Source organism: Stegostoma tigrinum, unplaced genomic scaffold (genome assembly GCF_030684315.1).
Source record: "Stegostoma tigrinum isolate sSteTig4 unplaced genomic scaffold, sSteTig4.hap1 scaffold_109, whole genome shotgun sequence".
NCBI classification, from domain to species: Eukaryota; Metazoa; Chordata; class Chondrichthyes; order Orectolobiformes; family Stegostomatidae; genus Stegostoma; species Stegostoma tigrinum.
Window position 1 is genome coordinate 185,032 of NW_026728060.1, and position 24,397 is coordinate 209,428.

At 46.0% G+C, this 24,397-nt stretch overlaps 1 long non-coding RNA gene and 1 other non-coding gene across 2 annotated transcripts; one reads left to right on the top strand and one right to left on the bottom strand.

Moving 5' to 3' along the window:
* Nucleotides 1-5,258: 5,258 nt before the first annotated feature.
* On the top strand, nt 5,259-15,708 carry LOC132207589 (uncharacterized). The gene is made up of 4 exons (XR_009443600.1): nt 5,259-5,436; nt 8,437-8,590; nt 10,249-10,644; nt 13,576-15,708. It is a non-coding gene; the product is annotated as an uncharacterized LOC132207589 (long non-coding RNA).
* A 5,334-nt stretch (nt 15,709-21,042) lies between these two features.
* LOC132207595 (U2 spliceosomal RNA) lies at nt 21,043-21,234 on the bottom strand. Its single transcript, XR_009443615.1, has one exon. It is a non-coding gene; the product is annotated as a U2 spliceosomal RNA (small nuclear RNA).
* Between the last annotated feature and the right edge of the window lie 3,163 nt (nt 21,235-24,397).

Consider the following 24,397-nt stretch of genomic DNA (forward strand, 5'->3'; position numbering starts at 1 on the left):
CTTCTAACAGGCGCCTCTCAACCTCCTAAGCACCAGCGAGAAAAGTCAAAGTCTATCCAACCTTTCTTTATAAATCAAACCTTCCATACCAGGCAATATTCTGGTAATCCTCTTCTTAACACTCGCCAGCTTCAGAATATGCCTCCTGTAATTGTGCGACAGAAACCGCACACTGAATTCCAGAGAGGGTCTCATCAACATCCTGTGCAACCTCAATATGACTTCCCAACTCCTAAACTGAAACAATTGAGCAATGAAAGCTGCCGTGCCAAAAGACTGTTTAACCACTGTCTAAATGGGATGTAAACTTCAAATAATCATGTACCTGGATCCCCTAGGTCCATGAGTAGGCACCTTAACAGTGAGAGAAAGTCTGTGGGAGGATGAGGAATAGTTTTGAATTTCTTTGACCTCACATCTGAAGAAATTTATTGTACACATGCAGCTGAATAAGTTCAACAATTCATTCTCTGTGAAGAACTATAAATGAACCTGAGCATTTTTCAATTAAAAAGTAAAGTTAAACCCTCTCGAGTCAGAAGGAAGCCATCGCTGTTCTGTTTCTGAGCTTATATTACCCAACCAGTTCTGCATCATGTCCATATGAAGATGGATAAGGGAGAACCAGTGGATGTAATGTACCTGGATTTTCAGAAAGCCTTTGATAAAGTCCCGCATAGGAGATTGGTGAACAAAATTAGGGCACATGGTATTGGGGGCAAAATACTGACTCGGATTGAAAATTGGCTGGCTGACAGGGCGCAAAGAGTAGTGATAAACGGGTCCCTTTCAGAATGGCAGGCAGTGACCAGTGGGGTACCACAAGGTTCTGTACTGGGACCGCAGCTGTTTACGATATATATTAATGATATAGACGAAGGCATTAGAAGTAATATTAGCAAATTTGCTGTTGACACAAAATTGGGTGGCAGTGTGAAATGTGAGGAGGAAGTTATGAGAACACAGGGTGAGTTGGACAAGCTAGGTGAATGGACGGATGCGTGGCAGATGCAGTTTAATGTGGATAAATGTGTGGTCATACACTTTGGTGGCAAGAACAGGAAGGCAGATTACTATCTCAATGGAGTCAAGTTCGGTAAAGGGGAAGTACAACGAGATCTAGGTGTTCTTGTACATCAGTCAATGAAAGCAAGCATGCAGGTACAGCAAGCAGTGGAGTAAGCTAATAGCATGCTGGCCTTCATAACAAGAGGAATTGAGTATAGGAGCAAAGAGGTCCTTCTGCAGCTGTACTGTGCCATGGTGAGACTACACCTGGAGTATTGTGTGCTGTTTTGGTCTCCAAATTTGAGGAAGGACATTCTGGCTATTGAGGGAGTGCAGCATAGGTTCACGAGGTCAATTCCTGGATTGGCGGGACTATCGTATGTTGAAAGATTGGAGCGACTGGGCTTGTATACACTTGAGTTTAGAAGGATGAGAGGGGATCTGATTGAGGCATATAAGATTATTAAGGGATTGGACACTCTGGAGGCTGGAAGCATGTTTCCGCTGATGGGTGAGTCCAGAACCAGAAGACACAGTTTAAAAATAAGGGATGGGCCATTTAGAGCAGAGTTGAGGAAAAACTTCTTCACCCAAAGAGCGGTGGATATATGGAATGCACTGCCCCAGAAGGCAGTGGAGGCCAACTCTCTGGATACTTTCAAGAAAGACATAGATAGGGCTCTTAAAGATAGTGGAATCAAGGGTTATGGGGATAAGGCAGGAACAGGATACTGATTGTGGATGATAAACCATGATCGTAATGAATGGTGGTGCTGGCTCAAAGGGCCGAATGGCCTCCTCCAGCACCTATTGTCTATTGTCTATTCATTCACCATATCCTGATACATGAACTTTGGATCACTCTCCAAAGGTATCAGTAACTATTGCCAATCCTCAGTTACATCTGGAGAATTTGATGTTTGAACTTTCTGAACCAGTACAGGTCGTGTGGTGAAGTCGCACTTGCAATGATATCAGGTAAGGAATTACCAAATGATCGTGAAGGATTAGTGATGTTTTCCAAAAGAACAATTTAAATGTTTTCATATTTTTGATTCAATCCAATGATCTGACATATTACACAAGGTTGTCATAAAACAATATTTGATACCAGGCACTTATTAGGACACGTGACCCAAAACTGGCCAAAGAAGTAGGTTTCAAGGAATATCCTGAACAAACAAAGCGACTTTGAAAACCAGGGATGTTTAGGGAGTAAATTCAAGAGCTTATGGCCTTGCAAACTGAAAACATGAGAAAGGTGGGAGAGTTAAAACCAGAAATCTACTGGAGGTTGGAAGTCAGGGAGAACAAATATCTTGAAGGAAAAAGCAAAAGAACAGTAGATGCTTGAAAGTAGTAACACAAGCAGAAATTGATGAGAAACTCAGCTTATCTGGCAGTGCTTGTGGAGAGAGAGCAGCGTTACTGTTTTGTGTCCAGTGACCCTTCTTCAGATATATCTCAGACGGGTTTACAGCTGGAGGGACTATCAAAGGAATGAGGTGTGATGACAAAATTTCAAAGTAAGGATATGAATTTCAAAACGGTGGTGCTTTGCCACTCAGAAAATGTTTATGTTAGTGAGCACAGGATGGCAAAACTTGAAGATGTAAAAATCGGTGAGAATAAACACACGGGCAGCAGATTTTTGGATCATTTCAAGATTTCAGGGAAGTAGTATTAAGAAGCCGGCCGGGAGTGTGTTTGTGGAGTTAAGTCGAGAGGTAGCAAAGGAATGGATGAGAGTTTCAGCAGCAGATGAACTGAGAAGCTGTTGAGGTTGAAATTGTATGTAGTCTTTGTGATAATGAGTGTGGGGGTGAGTAATGTGGTTGGAAGCTCATCTTGGGGTGAAATATTGCACCATGACTGTGACCAATGTGTGTTACCTGCCAGTTACCAGGGGCAGGGATCGAGTCAGTGGCGAGGGAGTAGAATTTTGCTCCCAGCCTGGATTGACATTTTTCATTGTCTATTTAAATGTGATCTATACCCCTTTTCAAACAGGAACGGACTTGGCAGCAGAACTAATTTGTGAACCAACTGTCAGCTTTATTGAGACAAAGTGTGGAGTTTATCTGTTATCAAGTAAACTACAGTGACAAACTCAGACAGCTACTTACAGTTGAAGAGATAATGGGAACTGCAGATGCTGGAGATTCCAAGATGGAGATTCCCAATTCCTCCGCCTCCGCCGCATCTGCTCCCACGATAAGACATTCCACTCCCGCACATCCCAGATGTCCAAGTTCTTTAAGGACCGCAACTTCCCCCCCACGGTGATTGAGAACGCCCTTGACCGTGTCTCCCGCATTTCCCGCGACACATCCCTCACACCCCGCCCCCGCCACAACCGCCCCAAGAGGATCCCCCTCGTTCTCACACACCACCCTACCAACCTCCGGATACAACGCATTATCCTCCGACACTTCCGCCATTTACAATCCGACCCCACCACCCAAGACATTTTTCCATCCCCACCCCTGTCTGCTTTCCGGAGAGACCACTCTCTCCGTGACTCCCTTGTTCGCTCCACACTGCCCTCCAACCCCACCACACCCGGCACCTTCCCCTGCAACCGCAGGAAATGCTACACTTGTCCCCACACCTCCTCCCTCACCCCCATCCCAGGCCCCAAGATGACATTCCACATTAAGCAGAGGTTCACCTGCACATCTGCCAATGTGGTATACTGCATCCACTGTACCCGGTGCGGCTTTCTCTACATTGGGGAAACCAAGCGGAGGCTTGGGGACCGCTTTGCAGAACACCTCCGCTCAGTTCGCAACAAACAACTGCACCTCCCAGTCGCAAACCATTTCCACTCCCCCTCCCATTCTCTTGATGACATGTCCATCATGGGCCTCCTGCACTGCCACAATGATGCCACCCGAAGGTTGCAGGAACAGCAACTCATATTCCGCCTGGGAACCCTGCAGCCATATGGTATCAATGTGGACTTCACCAGTTTCAAAATCTCCCCTTCCCCCACTGCATCCCTCAACCAGCCCAGTTCATCCCCTCCCCCCACTGCACCACACAACCAGCCCAGCTCTTCCCCTCTACCCACTGCATCCCAAAACCAGTCCAACCTGTCTCTGCCTCCCTAACCGGTTCTTCCTCTCACCCATCCCTTCCTCCCACCCCAAGCCGCACCCCCAGCTACCTACTAACCTCATCCCACCTCCTTGACCTGTCCGTCTTCCCTGGACTGACCTATCCCCTCCCTACCTCCCCACCTACACCCTCTCCACCTATCTTCTTTACTCTCCATCTTCGGTCCGCCTCCCCCTCTCTCCATATTTATTCCAGTTCCCTCCCCCCATCCCCCTCTCTGATGAAGGGTCTAGGCCCGAAACGTCAGCTTTTGTGCTCCTGAGATGCTGCTTGGCCTGCTGTGTTCATCCAGCCTCACATTTTATTAACTTACAGTTGAATGTGGATTATACGCTAAAGTCAATAACTAGGCAGTAGTGCAGTGAAACAACTTATTGGAGTTTTTGCAGCCTTGGTCTTCAAACTTTTTCTTCTGTCTTGGGCTTTTATCTTCTGATTCTCGTTGCTTTCCATTGCACAGACCTTTCTTGCGAATCTCCTTTATGCTTGTTCTTTTTTGATTAACCTCCTGCTCTGCCCAATCACAGTTCATATGAACAACACTCACCTCACTCCACCACGTGATGTTCTTCATATTCATAATTACTCTCTTTACATCTTACCTGAGGACTGTTATATCTGTATTTATTACCTTTACTTCATCGCCATTTCTCTATTCGCTGACAGAGCGGTATCAAGAGTATCTTTAGCTTTGAGCTGCTGGAAGCCTTTTCAATCGCGACTTATTAAAAAATAACAAAAGAACTGGGATGTTGTAAATCAGGAACAAAAACAAAGTTGCTGGAAAAGCTCAGCAGGTCTGGCAGTATCTGTGAAGGTAAAAAGACAGAGTTAACGTTCCGGGTGCAGTGCCCCTTCCTCAGAGCGACTTATTAAAACCCCAGGATCGCTAATGTAACAATCTTTCTCATCCAGTTCTCAGTCTCATTTGTCTCAAAATGCAACATTGTGATGACGATCATTAGCTTCTCACAATGCCAACACAAAGCACTGCGCATGCTCCAGCTCACAATGGAGTCTGGGTGATTGATGTCAGTGCGCGACCAATAGGAGCACAGGTGTGACGTAACGACCGGGCGGATGTCGCCCAATCGGAATGAAGGGAGGGCGGGATTAGTGAAAAACACGTGATCACCCACGCTTGCAGTTCAGAGTCGCTGAGACAACAGGAACAGCAGATGCTGGGGCATCTGAGATGACACGGTGTGTAGCTGGATGAACACAGCAGGTCAAGCAGCATCAGCCGAGCAGGAAAGCTGACGTTTCGGGCCTAGATCCTTCGCTGAGACCAAGATTTGTGCAATTGAGGTAAGAGCAGGACACGGTAAAGAAAGCAAAATGGCAGAAAGCGGGAGGGAAGTGATTTTTTTTTATCTTGGATTCTCCAGCATCTGCAGTTCCCATTATCACGGGAAGTGATATTCGTACGGGTTTGGAAATTTCACAAACACTTCGTGCACGTCGGAAAACACATATTTGAAACTCCCAGACTCACGTTTGCGGAAGACAAATCAATGCCTCAGATAGTGATAGGCCTGTGTGACCGTCACCATCTTTATTGGGGGCAATGAACCGCGGGGCGCATGCGCGGCAGCTTTGAAACTTTAAAAGGGCCGAGGTAAAGTTGGGCGCATGCGCATCCGCCTCTGGTAGAAAGAGAACAAGGTGTGGAGCTGGAGGAACACAGCAGGACAGGCAGCATCAGAGGGGCTGGAAAGCTGACCTTTTCGGTCCCAGACCCTTCAGAAATGGGGGAGGGGAAGGGGATTCTGAAATAAATAGAGAGAGAGAGAGAGGGGGGGAGGTGGGTGGAGAGGAGACAGACAAGTTAAAGAGGTGCAGATGGAGCAGGTAAAGGTGAGTGTAGGTGTGGAGGGGATAGGTCAGTCCAGGGAGGACCAACAGGTCAAAGGGGTGGGATGAGGTTAGCAGGTAGGAAATGGGGGTGCAGCTTGAGGAGGGGATAGGTGAGAGGAAGAACAGGTTAGGGAGGTGGGGATGAGCAGTTGTCTATTGTGAACTGAGTGTAGGTGTTCTGTAAAGCGGCCCCTAAGCCTCTGCTTGGTTTCCCCGATGTAGAGGAGGCCGCAATGGGTACAGCAGATGCAGTACACCACATTAGCACCTGCATTTCCCCATACAGATGGCCTAAAAACCCTATGCTATTTCCTGTCCTGCAGGTCTGACCAGGTCCCCTCCACTGACCCCATTATGCGCTTAGGTGAACTCGTCCTCACCCTCAACAACTTCTCTATCAACTCCTCCCACATCCTACAGACAAAGGGGGTGGCCATGGGTACCTGCATGGGCCCAAGCTATGTCTGCCTCTTTGTCGGAACAATCCATCTTCCATACATACACTGGCCCTAAACCCCACCTCTTCCTCCGGTACATAGATGACTGTATCGGTGCTGCCTCCTGCTCCCATGAGGAGCTCGAACAGTTCATCCACTTCACCAACACCTACCACCCCAACATTAAGTTCACCTGGGCAATCTCCTAACACCTTTCTCACCTTCCTGGACTTCTGTTTCCACCTTGGGCAACTGTCTGGAAACCAATATCCATTTCAAACCCACCAACTCTCTCAGCTACCTAGAATACACCTCCTCCCACCCACCGCCCTCAAAAAATGCCATCTCCTATTCCCAATTCATTCACTTCCGCCGCATCTGCTCCCAGGATTCCACTCCCGTACATCTGATGTCCTTCCTTTTCAAGGACCGCAACGCCACCACCCACCTCTTTCCTCCCGCACCACCCCCCCCGCAGTGATCGAGAATGCCCTTGACCGTGTCTCCTGCATTTTTCCACAACTCCTCCCTCGTACACCGTCCTTGCAATAACAACCAAAAAAGAATCTCCCTCATCCTCACGTACCACCCCACCAATCACCGGATCCAACGCATCATCCTCAGACATTTCCGCCATCAACAATCCGACCCCAACACCAAAGACATTTTCGCCTCCCCACCCTTGCCTGTTTTCCGGAGGGACCACTCTCTCCATGACTCCCGTGGCTCTGCACTCCCCTCCAGCCCCACTACACCTGGCACACTTCCCTGCAACCGCAGGAAGTGCTACACTTGCCCCCACACCACCTCCCTCACCCCCATCCCAGGCCCTAAGAAAACGTTCTACATCAAGCAAATGTTCATGTGCACATCTGCTAATGTGGTATACTGCATCCCCTGTACCCGTTGTGGCCTCCTCTACATTGGGGAAACAAAGCGGAGGCTTGGGGACTGCTTTGCAGAACACCTACACTCGGTTCACAACAAGCAACTGCACCTCCCAGTCGTGAACCATTTCAACTCCCCGTCCCATTCCTCAGACGAAATGCCTATCCTGGCCCACCTGCAGTGCCACAATGATGCCACCCAAGGGTTGCAGAAACAGCAACTCGTATTCTCCGTGGGAACCCTGCAGCCCAAAACGTATCAATGTGGACTTCACAAGCTTCAAAATCTCCCCTCCCCCAACTACATCCCAAAACTTGGCCAGGTTGTCCCTACCTCCATAACCTGTTCTTCCTCTCTCCTATCCCCTCCTCCCACCTCAAGCCGCACCCCCATTTCCTGCCTACTAACCTCATCCCACCCCCCTGACCTGTCTGTCCTCCCTAAACTGACCTATCACCTCACTACCTCCCCACCTATGCTTACCTTTACCTGCTCCATGCTGGCATCTTTGAATTGTCTGTCTCCTCTCCACATATCTTCTCCCTCCATCTTCGATCTGTCTCCCCCGTCTCCCTATTTAGTTCAGAAACCTCTTCCCCTACCCCATTTCTGATGAAGGGTCTAGGCCCAAAACGTCAGCTTTCCTGCTCCTTGGCCTGCTGTGTTCATCCAGCTCCACAACTTGTTATCTCGGATTCTCCAGCATCTACAGTTCCTATTATCTCTTATCCAAGAGAAATGTTTGTTTCTTGTAGATTTCTTTCCCAGAGTGTGGGATAATAGCAGCTCGCCCTGCTCTTGCTCACTTCTGTGCTTCCTGATCACCTTTGTCAGTGTCTAATCTCTTCAATCTCTAATGATGGATATATTTGATCTCTGTAGCATTTTACTGTTACCTCCTTGTACCTTTTTTGTGAATAAATTTTCCACTGCTCCCCACCCCCTCACCATATGCTGCCCTCTTACCAGATTAATTTTTGAACAGTATCTTTCACAGCCAGGAAATATTTTCCCAGTAAGAGAGTGCATTTTTCTTCCATTTCAGGCCACCAAATTCTACAGCATTTATATTCTGTGTCATTCATTTTGCACTTCTGCAGCATTTACTCTGTTTCTCCTTCCACAGATACCAGCGATCATTGCCAAAACCCTGTTGCCTGTGGAGAAGGTGATATTTAACTTCCGTGTGCTGCTGCAGTTCGTATGATAAAGGTGCTCCCACAATGCTCCATTTGAGAAGTTACAGATCGTTCATCTAGCGATACTGAAGAGCTGATGGTGTATGTCCAAATCAACAAACTATTTGTATTTTTATCATCTTTTATAATTTCACAAAAATATTGTCAAGAAACTTTTGACGTAAGGCCATATTAGGTCAGGTGACCAAAAAGTTACCAAATTTGCAGGTTTTCCTGACTCTCTCAAGGAAGGAAAGCAAACCTAAGAGGTTTATCATGGGAATTCCAGACCATGTTGCCTGGCAACTGTAGAAACAGCCTCCAGTAGTGAAGCGATGATTAAACACACTGTTGGAGTCTGGAACTAAATGAGTTATCGAAGTCTTGAAGGTTGTGTGGTGCAGGAGATAGGGCTCATCACAGCCGGGAATTTTAAATTGTTGCTTATAAATAGGAGCCTTTGTGGGTCAGGGAGCACAGCAGTGATGGTGAACAGGTCTTGGTGCAAATGAACTTGTGTGCAGCAGAATTTTAGGTATTCTTGAGGTTACAGGGACGTTGAATGTGGGAGGCCGACTGGCAGTGAGTTTGGATAGTTAAGCCTAGAGATAACACAGGAATAGATGAGGGGTTCAGCAGATGATCTGATACTAAGGTGTCACTGTCAGATCATTGTCACTGAAGTGGAAGTAAGTGGTTTTTGTGCAGGGCTCTGCTGTTTACCCTCACCTCACCTCAGGAATTCAGCTGTTTGTGAATTTGTGGATCAAGTCTGTAATAAGATCAGGAACCAAGTGCCCACCATGGCCCAAGCTGGGTGTCACTGAGCAGGTTACTGCTGAGTAAGTGCTGCTTAATACTGCTGTTGATAACACCTTCCATCACTTTACTGATGATAGAGAGTGGACTGCTTGAGGGAAAACTGGTTGGGTTGGATTTGCTGTGTTTTTGTCCTGAACAGACCTGGGCAGTTTTCCAAATTGTCAGTAGATGCCAGTGCTGTAGCAGGACTTGAGACAGTTTGGCTTGGAGGCTAGCAAGCTCTGGAGCACTAGTCATCGGTACTATTGCCAGCGTGTTGCCAGGGCCCGTAACATTTGCAGTATTCATCCATTTATTAATATTATTTGAAATGAATCAAATTGGATGAAAACTCACATCTCTGATGTAGGGGACCTCTGGAGAAGGCTGAGATGGAGCATCCAGTTGGCACTTCTGGCTGAAGATTGCTGCAGTCTTGTCTTTTGCATGGATAGGTTGGGCTCTTCTGTCAGTGAGGATGGGGATTTTTGGCATGCTTCCTCCAGTGACTTGTTTAAGTGTTCATCACCATTCACGACTGGGTTTGGCAGAACTGCAGAGCTTAGATCTGATCTATTGGTTATGGGGTGGCTTAGCTCTAATTCTTGCTGCTTATGCTATTTGGCATGCAGATAGTCCTGTTGGGAAGTTTTACCAGGTTGGCAGCTTATTTGTAGGTATGCCTTGTGCTGCTCTTGGCATGCCCTCCTATACTCTCCATTCAACCAGTGTGGTTCCCCTGGATCAATGGTAATGTTTGAGTGCACAATATGCTGGCCCATGAGGTTACAGATTGTGCCGGAGTAAGTTCTGCTGCTGTTGACGTCCCACAAAGCCTCATAGATATCTGGTTTTGAGTTCCTGTATCTGTTCCAAGTCTGTCCGTTTTAGCCAAAGTTCATGCCACTCAACACAATGGAGGGTATTCTCAAGTTTAAGATGAATCTTTGTCTCCACAGGACTGTGCGGTGGTCGCTGTTATCAATCCTGACAGGGACAGATGCATCTGCAGCTGGGAAATTTGTGACAATGAGATCAGCTATGTTTTTCCCTTTTGTTGGTTGTGTCAGCACCTGCTGCAGTCCCAGCCAGGCAGCTTTGACCAGCTTGATTGGTAATCCTGATGCTGAACTACTCCTGATGGTCGACATTGAGTACATTTAGTGCCATTCACACTCACACTGTTTCTCCAAGTGCTATTCGACATGTAGTTTTTTTTTTAAATTAAAATTCACACTTCAGATGTGGAAATCACTGGCTGGACCAGCATTTATTGCCCATCCCTAATTGCCCCAAAGGCAGTTAAGAGTCAACCACATTGCTGTGGGTTTGGAGTTGCATGTCATGCAGACCAGGTAAGGATGGCAGATTTCCTTCCCGAAAGGACATAAGTGAACCTGAATAATCAGCAATGGTTTCATGGTCATCATTTGACTATTAATTCCAGATCATTATTTAATTCAAATTTCACCATTTGCCGTGGCAGGATTCGAACCCAGGTCCCCAGAATGTTATCTGGGTCTCTGGATAAATAATCTAGCGATAATACTGCTGCCGATTTTATCAACTGAGGGAGGATGGTCCATGGCATTCAGCAGGAGCCATGAGACTTCCAGGCGTAAGAGTCAATGTCAAGTACTCCCAGGTCCGTTCCCGCGATCAGAATAGCACTGTGCTGCCACGTCAGTCCTGCTCCTGGGACAGGCCTTCACTCAGGACAGTGGTGGCGTGTGTCACTTGTCTGTAAGGTAGATTCTATGCAAATGAAGCTGTTTCTTGACTAGTCTTGGAGCCACCTCTCCAAATTTTGCCACTCGCCCCGAGATATTAGTAAGGAGGAATTTATGGAGTCGACAGGGCTGATTCTGCAGTTGTCTTTCCTCGTGCCTTGGTAGATGCCGAGTGGTCCACCCAGCTTCATTCCTTTGAGACTTTACAGTCACTTGCAACTGAGTGGCTTGCTGAGGTTGGCAAATTTTTTTCCCTGATGGACATTAGATTTTTTTCTTTTTCTGCCATTAGCAATGGTTCCATGGCAACCAGTTGATTCTTAATTCCAGTTTTTTTTATTGAATTCAAATTCCACCATCTGCTAAGATGGAATTCAAACCCAGACTTCTGTTGTACATTTTAATATTCTGGATAAAAGTTAATTCATCAGGTTTGTTCACTCATTTTTGAATATCTCTAACATAGGCATTGTTTCTTTGCAAACCGTTGTCCATCATCCTGTCTCTTCAATCCTCCCCTCCAACCAAAAGTGAGGGAGTCATATGGAAACTCCATCTCACTGAGATTGCGACAGTCCAAATCGGATGCCTCTGCTGCTTCCCTCTCTTCCACTCGCCCACCAAACTAAATTGCCTTGCACGTTGCTCATCGTTTTAGTCCTAAACTTGCATCTTTCTCCAGTCTCATGTAAGCCTTATCAGAGTTTGTCTTAATCCTTTGCCCTATTGTCGCTAAACTACAAACATTCTAACTCTCTCTTATTTCTCCTCTTGCTCCTCCTCCTCCTTGCCTCTGCCCCCATGCCAGTTTAGATATTGTCACTTGTTCTGTCTGCTTCTCTTTTCTGGTTAGGTCCTTCTCACCTGTTCTGTTTAAAACCAATATTTGACCTCACTGTCGTTGGAAAATCCCACTCCATCTCTCTCTTTCCTGTCTGAAATCCATGTAGTTGATGTCCCTCAAGGATCTGTCCTTGGCTCATGCTGTTTCTCACCGACATACCGCCAGGAGGTGAGATCTTCCACAAGCACCATGTTAGGTTTTGCACGTATACTACAATATTCAGATCTAACTCCCCTCCATCTCTCTCCTTTGCTCCACTGTTACTCAATTATAAAACTGCTTGTCATGATTCCACTACGTGATTAGCTGAAATTTCCTCCAATAACACTTTGTGAAAATTAAACACATTGCCTTCAGTTGTTATTACAAATTATTTTTTCTTACTACTGTACTGAATCCATCCCTCTCGCTGGGAACTGTCTGAGGCTGAACTGCACCCTTCTCAATAATGCTCTCATATCTCCCCTCAACGTGAACATTTTACCATACATCTTCTCAATCACATGCCAGAAATTTCAACCTCTAAAATGCTCCTTCTCTCCACCTCACTCCAGCTCATTTGTGACTGAAACCCCTTACCCATGTCAGTGTTGCCTTAAATTTGATGATTCCAAAAGAGAGCCCTCCATTCTCTGCCTTATCAAGAATCTGCTCCCACAATCGGAAATATCCCCTCAGCATTTATGCTGTCAACTCCCTTAAGAATCCTATATTTTTAATTGGATCATCTCTCATTCTTCTAAAATCTAGTTAGTAGATTCCAAACCTGTTTAGTCTTAGCTTAAAAGATAATCCCTCCAAACTGGTGATCATCCTAGTTCATCTTCTCTGAAATACCTCCAATGAAGTGATATATTTGCTGAAATGGACCAAAACTGCTCACATTCCTCCAGATGTGGTCTTAACAACAATTTGTACATTTGCCCTAAGACATGTATTCCAAACTCCTATACTGCAAACATCTTGACATAAGGGATAACATCCCTTTGCCCTTCCTGATTTCCTGTTGCAACTGTGTGCACGCTTTGCATTTCCTGCACAATTATTCCTGAGTCCCTCTGTGATGCAGTTTTCCACAGTTTTTACCTTTTTAATAACACTGTTCTTTGGTCGTCTCCTCAAGAATAAACTTCATAATTTCCCACATTTATTCTCCATTTGCCAACTTGTCACCCATTTATCAATATCTCTCCATAAACTGTAACCCTCATGGAACTTGACTGTTATCCCTTCATGAGATCCTCCCTCATTCTTCTAATCTTTTTGTTGGGAGCACTGGGCAAGACGACACATACATAATTGCTATCTTTTTAAGGGGCATTCTTTTGAATGACTGGGAGAAGCTTGCAGTCCATTGTTCAGAATCGAGACAACTTGTTCATCAAGCTGTTAGCTTTTCCAGCCCAATGTTTCATGGATGTGGCAGTGCAGCAGCACAGAAGAAAAGGAAGTGAATCCTGTCATCTGCATCTCTCTAAATCATGGCCGTTCTTTGCCATATGTCAAAGACCTACAGTTCTGGTCAGTGGCATGAAGTCCCAAGGTGGAAACTCCTAGAAACCCAAATAGATTTCTCCCTGAATCGACGACTGACCTCCACAAGGGATAATGTGTAATAGGGACAATGCACAGTTATCCTCGGCCAGGATGAGGGGATGTTGTGAAATTCTACCCGGACTGACAGTGATGGATTTCATGAATTTGTGTTACAGGATAATAGAAGTGGACTTTCAGGTGGGGAACTCAATAATTGTAACAACAAACTCTGACAGAATTACTCAATTCATCAGCACCTGGATATTCGCATTGTGTGAGAGTGTTGTGTTCCTGCTCATTTCCCATTTACCGTGTAAAATTTCTCTCTTAAATCACCCCATTCTCTCAATAGATCGTCCCTGAAATTTTCAGTGTGTCCTGTAATCTTTTTTATGATCAGTCATGTGTACATTTTATCATCCTAAAGTGTTTCTTTTGCCAACACCTCTATCAAAGGTCGCCACAAAACCCTTTGTTACAAGGAGAACAATCTCCGTTTCCCCATCACCTGATTCCTCAATGACTGTTTGCTGTCTATAAGGCACTCGTCTGGATTGTGTTGGAACATTTTCCGCTTCCTTGCATGAGTACAGCCCCAACACTATTAGAAAAAGTGAACATCCTCCAGGTGAAGCGGTGTGACAGAGTCGTGTCCCATCCACCACATGCAACATTCCCCTCTACACCACCGAGGCACAGTGGCATCACTGTGCCAAAGGTAAAGTCACCATTGTCCTACCTGACCATAGGGCTGGTTTAACCCGAAGATTACCACACCGTGGGTGAAGGGAGAGGTTGAGAAGGAGAGTCCGTCTATTTTAGATGGATATTCTCAATATGTACGAACAATGCCCAGGTCACATGAAAGAATAATGTTAAAAAACAAGCACTAACCATGCAACTAAAAACCCTCTTCCTACAAACCATTCTGTTAAATCTCTTCTTCCCCCTATCAGGGACCATCCCGTCCTTCACAGTGTGTGGGGGATCTTTGGTTTGCACAGACTCAGCTCGTCTTTCCTGTCTGTGATGTCATCATGCTGTGACAATGGCACTGAACATCACTGTCTGTGAGGGTGGTGGGCACAGAGATCCTCATAGCGTTTAAGACATATTCAGATGCCCACTTGTGATGCCAACGCAGACAGGTCTATGGGCCAAGTGCTGGAAAATTAGCTTAGAATAGTTAGGTGATGGTTTTTAACTGGCACAGGCTGGATGGGCCCCAAAGCCTTTTTCTGGACTGTAGACCTCCGAGACGCTTCACATAGGAAGATGCCAAACAATATTTCAAGCCATTTCAGAAAATGAGATATTAAAATATATGACTCATGATTACCTCACTTTTCTACAAAAAACATTGAGCATAGAGATGAAGTGGTTTACCAAGAAATTCTGGAGCTTGAATCCCAGGAAATTGCAAGTGCCACCATCAAGTGGAAGAATAAAAATGGGATCTGATGAAGGGTCTAGGCCCGAAACGTCAGCTTTTGAGCTCTTGAGATGCTGCTTGGCCTGCTGTGTTCATCCAGCTCCACACTTTGTTATCAAAAGGACTGTATTAGAGGAAAGCACAATTTTGCTTCCAATTAGCAAGCTCTTCCTGAATCGCATGTGATCTAACTTTACTCATCAGTCTACCATGTGGAACTCTGTCAAAAGCTTCACTCTCATTCCAGAGGTGCTGCAAATCTGATCCAATCCCCCTGCCATTTGTCCACCGCCCTCTTGATCATGCCTTGAAAAGTTAATAAATGTGAGATACTGTGTTTTGGTAAAGTGTAGGACTTAAACAATTGATGTTTGCACCCAGGGTAGAGTTGTGGAGCAGAGAAATGCGGAGATTCAGGTAGATACTACTTTGAAGTTTATGGAGATAGGTAGACAGGGTGGTTACCAAGTTGTTTCGCTCACTTGCCTTCATTACTCAACCTTTGGAGTCTCGGAGTTGGGATGTTATGTTGAGATTGTACAGTACATGGTGAAGCTTCATTTGAGGTATTGTGTGCAGTTCTGGTCGCCCTGTTACATGAAGGATGTTATTATTAAACTGGAGACAGTTCAGAAAAGATTTGCTGGGATGTTACCAGGAATGGAGGGCTCGATTATTAAAATAGACTGCCAAATCTAGGACTTTTCTCACTGGAGCATAGGATGTTAAGGGTTGACCTTACAGAGGCTTATAAAATCATGAGGGCACAGATTATGTGAATATTAAGGGCTTTTTTCCCTAGGTTGGGGGATTTCAAGACAAGGGGACATATGTGTAAGATGAGAGGAGAAAGACACATTTAAAAAAAGGCATGAGGCTGAGATAGTAAAAAAGTATTTCACATGCGTATTTACTGCAGAGAAGGATATGGAAGCTAGTGAGCTTCGAGACATAAATAATGAGTCGTCAGAAGTGTCCATATTACAGTGGTCTAGGTGCTGGACGTCTTAAACTGCGTAAAGGTGGATAGGTCCTTGGCACCTGATCAGGTGTTACCCACAAACTCTGGGAGAAGCTGGGGAAGTAATTGCTGGCCCCCTTGCTGAGGTATTTGTATCACTGACACTAGTGAGGTGCCAGAAGTCTGGGTGGCTAATGTGGTGCCATTCTTTAAGGAAAAGCCAGAGGACTATCGACCGTTGAGCCTGTTGTCAGTGGTGGGTAAATTGCTGGAGGGGATTCTGAGGGAGAGGATTTGCATGTGTTTAGAGAAGCAAAGACTGATTAGGGATGGTAGACATGGCTTTGTGAGTGGGAAATCTTGTCTCACTAACTTGACTGAGTTTTTTGAAGAATTGACAAAGAAGATTGAAGAAGCCAAAGCAGTGGACATTGTCTATATGGACTTCAGCAAGGCATTCACCAAAGCTCCACATGATAGACTGGTTAGCAAGATTAGATCAAATGGAATCCAGGGAGAGTTAGCTATTTCAAACAAAATTGGCATGAAGGGAGAAGACAGGATCGTAGTAAGGGGTTGGGGTTGTCTATTTTTTCAGTCTGGAGCACTATGAACAGCAGTGTGCTGCAAGGATCGGTGCTGGCTCCACCGCTTTTTGTCATTGATACAAATCACGTGGAATGCATATTGGAGGAATGGTTAGTAAGTGTGCCGATGACGCAAATTGTTGTAGTAAACGGCAAAGAAGTTTGCCTCCAAGTACAATGGGAACTTAATCAGATGGGCCAATGGGCCAAGGAGTGACAGAAATCAGTTTAGTTTGGATAAATGCGAGCTATTGCATTATGGTGATGAAAATCAGGGCAGGACTTAAACAGTTAATGATGAGGCCCTGGGGACTGTTACACAACAGAGACTCCTTGGGGTGCAGGTGCACAGTTCCTTGAAGGTGGATGGCAGGTACAGAAGGTAGTGAAGATGATATTTGCTCTGCTTGCATTTATTGGTCAGTGCATTGAGTGCAGGAGTTGGGAGGTCATGTTATAGGCTGAACAAGACATTGATTATGCTGCTTTTGGAATATTGTGTTCAGTTCTGGTCTCCCTGCTATAGGAATGATGCTGTTAAACTTGGCAGCGTGCAGAAAAGATTTACGAGGATGTTGCAGGAGGTGGAAATTTTGAGCTGTAGGGAGAGGCTGAATATGCTACGGCTATTTTCCCTGGAGCATTGAAGGCTGAGAGGTGACCTTATAGCAATGAATAAAATTATGGTGGGCATAGGGTGAATAGCCAGTTTAAGCTGAGAGGGAAAGTTTTTTTTTAAAAGGGAAAGTTGGTGGTGCCTGTGTAGAATGAGCTGCTCGAGGAACTGGTGGAAGCTGCGACAATTATGACATTTAAGAGGCATCTGGATGGGTATGTGAATAGGAAGGGGTTAGAGGAATATGGGTCAAATGCTTGCAAATGGGATTAGATTAATTTAGGATATCTGGTCGGTATGGACAACTGGGACCAAAGGGATTTTTTCGTGCTGTACAACTCTGACTACGCATTTTTTGTTTTCATTTCAGATTTCCACAATTTTACTTCTGCGCTGTTCTTATTCTTTCAGAGGGATCGAAGGGTTGAGTTACAGATCTATATAATACCTGTCCTTCCTCCCTGGCTCTCCCACCTCTCTTTCGGGAGTTTTGTGCAAACACTGACTGGATCCCTTACCTGGAGGATATTTATTTATGAATTTGTTCTAATGATCATCCAGCATATTCCCCAAGTATCCCTCCACAAATGTCCAGAGGATTTCTCAGTTTCACAATCTGTGTGCGTTCTTCTGGTTCCTCACTCACTGCACTTGCTTTCTGTTTGAAAGCTCAGTCTACAGTTGGAGAATTCAAACAGGAACATATCCAGATCTGACAGTCACTTTGTTAATCACAACTCAATTACCTCAGGATTTTGAACAATGATGGAAAAAGCAGCACTCACAGAGGGGAGAAATGTGCGTGGTCTGTGAAGATTCATCTGAAATGTCCTTACACCAGCTCAGTGACACTGGGGAAAGACCATTCACCTGCTCTAAATGTGGGAAAGCATTCACTCAGTCATCCAAACTGTTAACACACTAGTGAGTTCACAAAGAAGCACAGTTGAAGGATTTTGCTGTCACTCTCACTATCAAATGAACCATGGTTTTGGGCTGTTTGTACTGATGTTACTGATCCCTGCTCAATTAAAGATACTGATATTGCGGATAAAATGTTAATACCAGTTGTGTATCTGTAAGGTAGAGCTTGGAAATAGTCATGTTATCATGACACATCGACACATTCACACTGACGAAAGACTATCCACCCGCACAGTGTGTGAAAAGGGATTTCCTGGTTCATCAGGACTGGTTAACTATCAGCAAATTTCTGAGTAATTATTAAGTTGGGTTTTCATTCTGCTGTTAGCTATATCCAAACCATGTTTTTTGGGCTTGTTTCTGGAGACCACAGGAACCCTCCGGTGTGGAAGCAGACCATGTAGCCCATCAAGTCCACTCTGAACTTACGAAGCGTGTCCGACCCAGACCTTGCCTGCGTGGGTTTCCTCCAGGTGCTCCAGTTTCCTCCCACAGTCCAACAAATGTGCAAATTGGGTAGATTGACAATGCTAAATTGCCCATAGTGTCACGGGTGTAAAATGCAGAGACGGAGTAGGTTGAGAGACTGGGTGGGATGCTCTTTGGAGGGTTTGTGTGGACTCAATGGACTGAATGGCCATCTTCCACACTGTAGGAATTCTATGATGATCTTGATGGCTCTTTATTTGTTAGTTATGCCTGGTCAATATGTCTGCACACCTTTACAATTACAGATTCTATTGCTCTCCACAGACACGTTTCAATTTTTAACAGATATTTGTTTATTGGAAACAATGCAATCTTTCCTTTTGATTTTTATCCACAAAATAAAAGTTTTAAATCTAAACAAAAGATTGGGATGAGTCCTGTACTATAATCCGTGATTGCATTTTCCCAATTGGCTACGAAACCTCGTGACCATTGTGACTCTGTCCAGGGGGAAATGCGGTCTCCTCAGATATTTTCCTGTTGTCCATAGCAATGATGGATCTCATGATGAATACATAAACCAAGACATTGTGTGATACCTAGTGTATATTTTCTATTTAGTCTGCTGTCCATTACTCCACAGAGACTGAGATAACGGTCTGGGGACCTAGGTTTGAATCCCACCATTCCAGATGGTAGAATTTGATTTTTTTTTAAAAATCTGAAGTAAGAATCTAATGATGACTGTAAATCCGTTGTCCTTGTTGGAAAAACCTATGTCTTTTAGGGAAGGAAACTGCCATTCTTATCCAGGGATATCAAGATCCCATAATGCCTTTTTAAAAAATTAATTTTAAAAAATCTCCTGCAAATACATTTATCTCTGTCTTAATTTATTTGGCAACCGACAGTTAAAACTGGTTGATGGTCACTTTCACTTTTGATCAAGCTGTGGCCATTTCATGGTTGAAACAAAAAAAAATGCATGAATGGAACCACAGTTCTTCTCGGAGGAACAATGCATGCTTTGAATTGTTTGAAAAAAAACCTCATCTCACTTCTGAGCCAGATATCAAAGTTGACCGGATCCTGATGCTGTGTACCATGGAAGTGAAATTCTTCACCATCCTATCCACTTGTGTTGCTATTTCAGGGAGCTATGGACTTGAACCTCCCAAACTCCTGAACACCTTGAGAATTTCATCAAACTGACCTCCAATGGCAGGAATGGACAGGGTCAGCTTGGATTGATGATCATAATTCAGGCTCAACAAGTCTACTGGAGCATTTTGAGAGTGTAATTAGTAGTGAGTGTGGCCACCTCTCTGTACTGTAGTGATACAGATTCCCTGATCCTGATTGCCCCAAATGGCTGACTGACAGTGTCAAAGTCCCTGGGCTGATATCGAATGATTCCTTGGACATGCTGTGTCAGAATCTCCTGACTTAATCCTGTCTCCCTTGCACTGACTGAGAACTGTTTCCCTGAGAATTTGAGACGTGACCATTCGGTCGAAACACCTGTTTGTTGCCACAGCTGCTAACCAGCCCTTGAGTGACTGCTGGTAATAACAATGCTAAGCTGCCTGCCTTATGCCTGCGATAAACACCAGGCAAGACAGGAGCACTGTGAGACATTAGGTTCTAGTTCAGACATCAAAGTGCAAAAATGCCAGGGAAAGGGACAGATATTGTATCAGAACTCATCTCAGGTGCTGAAAAGCTTGTGGAGTTCGGACAGCAAGAATGCACTTTTTGGACAGGCAATTCTGCATCTTGATGTAGAATTTTTATTTAACTTCTGGCTCATTTTGCTAGATTTGCAAATATCTCTTGGTCTGGCTAATGTGAGAAGTGGTAATCTGATTAAACTCACAGGCCTTGATTTGAGAAAAATAAAGCAGTCACATGCACACGTTTGATTGGTTGCTCTTGCACTCAAATGAAAAATGTGCGTTTGTATACACCATACCCTTTCCTGGTTCACAGTGTTTCCAAAATCTCTAGTTCAATACATCCCAAGTCATCACCATCAGAGTCAAAACTAGTGAATACTTCGATAGCTTCATTTTTTCTTCATCTGAAATGCTATTTGTAATGAGGTCGTGTTGGCAGGCTATTTTCTTTTACTTCTGATGCCACGTGTGGATTTTCAGGGATGGTGTTGGTGGGAAGATGCAGCATGTACCAGGGATGAGGGACTAACATTCAGAGCAAATGCTGAACATGTAGAAAAGGAGTGATTAACAGGTACCTTGGAACAAGCATATTTGGAGAAGGTTGGTTGAGAGGACTGAGAGAAAGCACTTTGGTGGCAGCACCAGGACATGTGTTTGATTCCAGCCTTGGGTGGCTGCCTGTGTGGTGTTTGCACATTCTCCCTGTGTCTGTGTGGTTTCCTCAGAGTGCTCCCACAGTCCAAAGCTGTGCAGGTTACGTGAATTAGCCATGTTAAATTGCCTGTAGTGTTTAGGGAGAAGTAGTTTAGGTGAGTTATAGGTCTGGCTGGGATGCTCTGAGGTTTGGTGTGGACTTGTTGGGCTGAAGGGCCTGCTATGGTTCCAGTGTGTTAACAAGGTGTAGAGCTGGGTGGACACAGCAGGCCAAGTAGCACTGAAGGAACAGGAAGTCTAACATCTTAGGCTGAGACACCCTTCTTCAAGTTTTGTCCAGCTGCTTTTAAAATTGGTTTAATGAGAGTAAACCATTCCTGGAAACACTGCAATACCAGGATGATGCATGGAGAGGGCAGAGTAAGCCCCTGATCCAACTCCCTGCTCCAAAAGTCTGTTCAACATAGAGTCCTTAAGTAAACAACACATCAGATATTAAAGCTGATAAGAACTGATAGACTACAATCAAGTGCATAAAAGGCTAAGAAGCAATACCGTTCTAATGCTGGATTTACCTTGGGTCCCAGTTCCCTTCCATATTTTCCATCAGCCTTACTGTATGCAAAGGCTTGTAAATCACTGCTGACAGTTTTTACTGTTGTTCCCATACTCCTGGGCTTCCTAACTGGGGCAAACAAACAGTCAGTTTACACCAGTACTTTTTCAAGACCTTTTCTATAAAACTCTCTTCGGAGTGAATGTACATCATCGGAAATGTACCAATCAGATGAGATAGGGCAGAGCTGACGTCACTAACAAGCCTCATCAATAAGCTCCGTGACGAGCAGCGGGTCAGTGAGATTGCAGCAACAATCGGTACAATACCGCACACTCAGAGAATGTGAGAGATAATGGGAACTGCAGATGCTGGAGATTCCAAGATAATAAAATGTGAGGCTGGATGAACACAGCAGGCCAAGCAGCATCTCAGGAGCACAAAAGCTGACGCTTCGGGCCTAGACCCTTCATCAGAGAGGGGGATGGGGGGAGGGAACTGGAATAAATAGGGAGAGAGGGGGAGGCGGACCGAAGATGGAGAGTAAAGAAGATAGGTGGAGAGAGTGTAGGTGGGGAGGTAAGGAGGGGATAGGTCAGTCTAGGGAAGACGGACAGGTCAAGGAGGTGGGATGAGGTTAGTAGGTGGCTGGGGGTGCGGCTTGGGGTGGGAGGAAGGGATGGGTGAGAGGAAGAACCGGTTAGGGAGGCATAGACAGGTTGGACTGGTTTTGGGATGCAGTGGGTGGGGGGGAAGAGCTGGGCTGGTTGTGTGGTGCAGTGGGGGGAGGGGATGAACTGGGCTGGTTTAGGGATGCAGTAGGGGAAGGGGAGATTTTGAAACTGGTGAAGTCCACATTGATACCATATGGCTGCAGGGTTCCCAGGCGGAATATGAGTTGCTGTTCCTGCAACCTTCGGGTGGCATCATTGTGGCAGTGCAGGAGGCCCATGATGGACATGTCATCAAGAGAATGGGAGGGGGAGTGGATATGGTTTGCGACTGGGAGGTGCAGTTGTTTGTTGCGAACTGAGCGGAGGTGTTCTGCAAAGCGGTCCCCAAGCCTCCGCTTGGTTTCCCCAATGTAGAGGAAGCCGCACCAGGCACAGTGGATGCAGTATACCACATTGGCAGATGTGCAGGTGAACCTCTGCTTAATGTGGAATGTCATCTTGGGGCCTGGGATGGGGGTGAGGGAGGAGGTGTGGGGACAAGTGTAGCATTTCCTGCGGTTGCAGGGGAAGGTGCCGGGTGTGGTGGGGTTGGAGGACAGTGTGGAGCGAACAAGGGAGTCACGGAGAGAGTGGTCTCTCCGGAAAGCAGACAGGGGAGGGGATGGAAAAATGTCTTGGGTGGTGGGGTCGGATTGTAAATGGCAGAAGTGTCGGAGGATAATGCGTTGTATCCGGAGGTTGGTGGGGTGGTGTGTGAGAACGAGGGGGATCCTCTTGGGGCGGTTGTGGCGGGGGCGAGGTGTGAGGGATGTGTCGCGGGAAATGCGGGAGACGCGGTCAAGGGCGTTCTTGATCACCGTGGGGGGAAAGTTGCGGTCCTTAAAGAACTTGGACATCTGGGATGTGCGGGAGTGGAATGTCTTATCGTGGGAGCAGATGCGGCGGAGGCGGAGGAATTGGGAATAGGGGATGGAATTTTTGCAGGAGGGGGGGTGGGAGGAGGTGTATTCTAGGTAGCTGTGGGAGTCGGTGGGCTTGAAATGGACATCAGTTACAAGCTGGTTGCCTGAGATGGAGACTGAGAGGTCCAGGAAGGTGAGGGATGTGCTGGAGATGGCCCAGGTGAACTGAAGGTTGGGATGGAAGGTGTTGGTGAAGTGGATGAACTGTTCGAGCTCCTCTGGGGAGCAAGAGGCGGCGCCGATACAGTCATCAATGTACCGGAGGAAGAGGTGGGGTTTGGGGCCTGTGTAGGTGCGGAAGAGGGACTGTTCCACGTGACCTACAAAGAGGCAGGCATAGCTGGGGCCCATGCGGGTGCCCATGGCCACCCCCTTAGTCTGTAGGAAGTGGGAGGAGTCAAAAGAGAAGTTGTTCAGTGTGAGGACGAGTTCAGCTAGGCGGATGAGAGTGTCGGTGGAGGGGGCCTGGTCGGGCCTGCGGGACAGGCAGAAGCGGAGGGCCTTGAGGCCATCTCCATGCGGAATGCAGGTGTACAGGGACTGGACGTCCATGGTGAATATGAGGTGTTGGGGGCCAGGGAATTGGAAGTCCTGGAGGAGCTGGAGGGCGTGGGTGGTGTCACGGACGTAGGTGGGGAGTTCCTGGACCAAAGGGGAGAAAATGGAGTCCAGATAGGTGGAGATGAGTTCGGTGGGGCAGGAGCAGGCTGAGACGATGGGTCGACCAGGGCAGGCAGGTTTGTGGATTTTGGGAAGGAGATAGAAACGGGCCGTGCGGGGTTGGGGAACAATGAGGTTGGAGGCTGTGGGTGGGAGGTCCCCTGAGGTGATGAGGTCGTGAATGGTGTTGGAGACACTCAGAGAATGTGCCAGCACAGAGGAAGGTGCTTCAGCCTGTCACTGTCTGCATCAGCTGTCTGTACGGGTAACTTCGCCAGTCCTTCGCGATGCCCTGTAAATCTCTCATCATTCAACTCTCTCTCCTGAGGGCCACAAATGATTCTGCTTCCAGCGCCCTCTCAGGCAGTGCACAGCTGGCAGAAACCACTCGCTGAAGATGGCGCGTCTACCTCCCTTGATAAACGTGACTCATCGTTGCAAAGAAAGTGACTCACCTCCCCCTCCCTCCAAACACCCCCACCCCATCTGTTTCTTGGGAATGTGTAACTGCCTGCAGTGTCAATGTGCCTGCAGTTGCTAAAAAGGTCTGATTTTGTGCTGTTCTATTCTGCGCACTAAACAAACTGAACTGTTAGCAAAGCAATAAATGCCTGCCTCTTCCCAAATCACATCAAATACTTGAAACAAATTCTAATTCTAATCGAGTAATATCCCTTTCAGGAAGTACTGGGTCACAATTATAAACACAATTTCTTAGACTAATCCATCTGACCGGGAATATATGAACTCTAATCCCCATCCATTCCAACATCCCTAACGTCACTCCCCTCCCTTCGTGGAAATGAACAGCGTGATGGTGGATATTAAGTTCAGTACATTGAATAAGTCACAAATGGTTTGGCT